Source organism: Gymnoscopelus braueri (genome assembly GCF_963280865.1).
Source record: "Gymnoscopelus braueri genome assembly, chromosome: 11".
Lineage (NCBI taxonomy): Eukaryota > Metazoa > Chordata > Actinopteri > Myctophiformes > Myctophidae > Gymnoscopelus > Gymnoscopelus braueri.
In genome coordinates, this window is record NC_137613.1 from 49,658,372 (window position 1) to 49,663,371 (window position 5,000).

Here is a 5,000-nt window from a genome sequence, read left to right on the forward strand (position 1 = left end):
TTCAAGATGCCAAAGTCGCTTTACAAAACAAAATAAATTAAACAACTTTATTAAGCAAAAAACTGCTAAAAAGTTCAAATATAAGGCACGTCTGGAGAGAGGTGGGTTTTGAGGGCAGTTTTAAATGAGGAAAGGATGGGGGCCAGCTTTGATGTGAGCTACAACTGAAAAGGCCCTGTCACCCCAGGTTCAGCGCTTTATCCTGGGGACCTCCAGGAGGATGGCATCATCACCTAACCTGAGGGAACGGGAGGTGGCAATCTGTATCGCTGTCCCCAGCTGCATGGTGCGGCAGTGCTCCGTCTGTGAGACTATCTGCTGTGAGAGAGAGAGAGAGAGAGAGTGAGAGAGAGAGAGAGAGAGAGAGAGAGAGAGAGAGAGAGAGAGAGAGAGAGAGAGAGAGAGAGAGGAGAGAGAGAGAGAGAGAGAGAGAGAGAGAGAGAGAGAGAGAGAGAGAGAGAGAGAGAGAGAGAGAGAGAGAGAGAGAGAGAGAGAGAGAGAGAGAGAGAGAGAGAGGAGAGAGAGAGAGAGAGAGAGAGAGAGAGGGCGATACGACACAAGGTAGCGTTTCACAGGCCTTTAGATCCCACTGAGAACGGCTCATTTTTCCAAGGTAATGCACACATCACCTTTGATTTGCCTTTGTTTATTACCTCTCTCTGTTGATGTGAAGTCAAGTTTGGTGCCCAAACATACTTTTAATAGGGACTGAAATACTCCCTGTGTGAAAATATCTTATGCTGACAATTTTTTTTTACGAGGATAGAGAAAGGCAGAGAAGAAAGAGAACGTGTGAGTGAGAGAGATAGAGAGAGAGAGAGAGCAACCTATTTATTTTCATAGCCCGTCTTGATGTTCTTTCTCAACACAGAAATACTCTAGGGAGGCAGTTCACTTTTCTTAACCGTGTGTGTGTGTGTATGTATGTGTGTGTGTGTGTGTGTTCACACTGTTACTATGTGTCTATATGTTCAGTTAATGGCCCCTCTTGTGATTCTGGGATCAGCTCAGCTCCTATTCTGGGACATCAGTGTCCTGAAAATCTCCTCTTGAATATAAAGTTGACACAGTGGCAGGCGGTGCATGGAGGGGACATCATCCACGTCTGCTGTCTCGCTCCAGGGTTAGTCATGATGAATGGAGGAAGTCAGGAGAACAGAGAGTTTTCCAGAGCTATATGATGACCTTGCAGCGAGCAGGAGAGAGTTGCAGTTTGATTGATGTGTTGTGGTTCTGAACCCTCACCTCAGGACACAGTGGGCTGCAGCAGCGTGTTGAACGTTGCCAGCTAACCTCAGTCGCTAGTACTGTAGGCCGATATAACTTAAATCAACATCACAATTATTTAAATCTTTTGCCTTTAATAACGATTAATGAGCGATTATAGAAAATAACCGATCTACAAGCTCACAACGCATTGATCGGCTATTTTTGCATGCCACCAATATACAACAAAATATAATATAGGGTTAATCAGCCTAATCGATATAGTCGATTAAAAAAAGTTAATCTATTAAAAGCTTTTTGCGCTGATTTTTTTCATATATAGTAAAGTGAAGTGAACCTGTTAACCTCAGTCGCTAGTACTGTAGGCCGATATACTTAAATTCAACATCACAATTATTTAAATCTTTTGCCTTTAATAACGATTAATGAGCGATTATAGAAAATAACCGATCTACAAGCTCACAACGCATTGATCGGCTATTTTTGCATGCCACCAATATACAACAAAATATAATATAGGGTTAATCAGCCTAATCGATATAGTCGATTAAAAAAAGTTAATCTATTAAAAGCTTTTTGCGCTGATTTTTTCATATATAAGAAAAACGAAACCCTGCTCCTAAATTATTCAATTAACTTACATTAGATTAAGTCGGTTATTGGTTTCGATGTGTTTTTGATTAATTGTCCAGTTCAGTCACTAGCGTGTGTCTCTGTTAGCTTTGATGTGGCTCGATTTCATGTTCTGAATTGTGGCAGAGGTCTTTTCTCTGTGTGCATGTTAACTCATTCAGTGCCCGGCTTATTTATGGCAGTTTGGCTCTGAGTGCCACAGCCAAAATTCATTGTAAAAAAAAAAGGAGCCGAGATACAGCCTTTTTCAGTAAGAAGTTAAACAAAGAGTGAATGGAGCAGAACATTTTCAAATCATCATATCTTGGGTTCTGAATTTTTTTTCTCCAAAAAAGACGGCCAGTGGCACTCAGGGCTTATGTTAAAACGGACGTCTTAGATGTCCAGTGGCACTTAAGCAGTTAAGGTCAGTGGTGTAAAGTAACTAAGTACATTTACTCAAGTACTGTACTTAACTCTCTCAGTGCCACGCCCCGAGATATCCCGAGTTTTTCCAGAGTACCCTCCGTGCCAGCACGAGAAATCCAGAGTTTTTACTTTTGACTGTGATCGCGCTATTCTGTTTATTTTTCATGATCACTTTCGCTTCCTGACTCCTTCAGACTCATTGGGTTCCGGTTTCATGACGCAGATTCCGTTTCCGGTTCTCATTTTTTTCCCGCGGTCATTTTTGGCCAGAATAGGGAAAGTCACGGTTTTTCACACGGTATAAAAAACGAACGGAGAGGTCCACGTCTACTCTCTTTGGTCTGGGTGACGATCAGTCATCGTAGTCGTGTATCGCATCGTAATTTAGCCCGATCAACGATTGTCGAAAATGTCAACATCCGGTTATGACCGGATGTGACGTGAGCCTGTTTGGGAGGGGGCGAGTGAGCCAGCGAGGTCATCAATGTGTCGATTTGTTGCTCTCTACTGGTAGAACTGTATTATGGGTTTAAAAACCCAATCAGATTATTTATTTGAATGAAAAATTACAAAATAAAAAAATAAAAAAAAACGCAAATTTCTGGCACTGGGGGAGTACTTTATGAAAATACTCTTGGCACTGAGAGAGTTAAGTACAATGTTGAGTTTTTTTTTTACCTTACTGGAGTATTTCCAATTTTCAGTACAATTATTTGAAAACTTTAGTTACTTTGTAGATTTTTATTATTATTACCAAACATAGATTAACCACTTCAGTCCTATATACAGTAGATTTTGGCCGTTTGAAAATAGCCGATCTACAAGCTCACAATGCGTCGCGATGCGACGCATTGTGAGCTTGTAGATCTGCTATTTTTAAAAGAGTTTTAGACATTGTGCATAATGAGTACTTTTACTTTTAGTACCTTTTGAATACTGGTACTTTTACTTGTAACAGAGTGTTTCTACATTGTGGTATTGTTACTTTTACTCGAGTACAAAATGTGAGTACTTCTTCCACCACTGGTTAAGGTGGAACAAACGTGACATTTAGGGGTCCCGTGCTGGCGTGCTGGACCTCAGTGGGTGGGGATTTGCCGGGGTGGATGTGGGACTGTAGAGGTTTGCATCTCGTCCTTCCATCTGTCCGTCTGAAGCATATCATATATTTCTGGAGCATATCTCTTATATCACTAGCCCTAGGATAGCCTGAGGCTACGAGCTCAATCCATGGTCTTGAAGGGCGGACCCAAACACAGCCGCCCGGATTTGTGCGTGGCTTCCTATTGCTTCACCAATCTATGTCCCCGCCTCCCCTCCCCTCCCCCCCTCGGCCTGTGCACGGAGCACGCTGACGTCACCAAATTTAGAGCGACGCCCCTCTGCACTCTGATTGGTTAGGAGATAACAAGGTCCAAGACCATCGTTCCTGCATGGCTCCCCCAGGCTTTTTTTCTTTTGTAACAAAAAAAAAAAGCCTGCGTTTCCGAGGCTAGCCCTAGGATGACCTCACTTGGTATATGGTTACATCTTGTTGCATCAGTGTGGTACCACCACCCCAGGCAGCCACCCATGGCTCAGAGTGGGCCCAGCCCACTATATACTACACTTCAACTGAACAGTCCAACAATCTGAGGATTACATTAAAAAAAACAGAAACCACACTCAAACTATGGTTGGACTACAGCTCATTGAAGTCAATCCATAGCCAATCACAACACATCTAAACGGATCTATGATTTCAAGCCTACAGCACGGGATGAATAGGCTTGATTGCAAAGACCAAGTGTTTTTAATACACTAATAGTAATTATGAATATTTAACTGAACTAAAGTATTCTCGTTGTCTGTAGCTGATTGCTGAGTATCAGATACTTGTTGTGATTTAAAGGATGTTAATTACAGGACTGCCTTGGCAGATCGTGTCCTTCACTTTGCTGAGTGGTGAGTGGCAAATGAGAAAATTGCTCGTAGTTAGTTTGATGTCTTTCAACCCAAACTGAAGAATTGCACAAGCAGTCATTTAAATGTCGTTAACAAATCAATCATGAGCCGTTTTGTATTAAAAGCAGTGTTGGGTGAGTTGAATGTTGTCAGCCTTTATGCTAGTTGGCATTAACCTGACACCGTCAAATGGAAGAAAGCTTGCGACACACATTTTGTTTCACAGCGTACTTGCATCTGAGACTCCGGGCGCAGAATCGATGACAGACAGTTTTTCTTTTTTTCAAGCTACTAGGCAGGTGATTGGATGATCCCGCCCCTAGCAGCCGCTGATTGGTTCGGACACGCAGTGTTCGGCCATCTCTACTCCCTTCTCAATCCCAGACCTCCCTGAAATCAAATGCAAATGAGATTTCCAGAGGGAGGGGGTTTACCAGGCTAAGTTGGCATACCAGCGCGCTCACACATTTACATTCCATTACCTACAGTACTTAACTTTTCCCAATGGCTACTAATAATTATCTCTCACAAGAGTGTGGAGGGAGGTTGCTTCATTCAGGCTTAAAACCCAGAGCTACTGTCTTGCTCAAGTGTCGTTGGGCAAACTCCTAACTTGAATGTGAATGGTTCAATGGGTGAATGGGAGGCATACATTGTAAAGAGCTTTGAGCGGTCTGCAGGCTATAAAAGTGCTACCGTGCATAAATGCAATTAATGTATATAATTGCAAGACCAGTTACTGACAACACTCTGACTATAGCTGTGAAATTATGGCTAAAGGGATAACC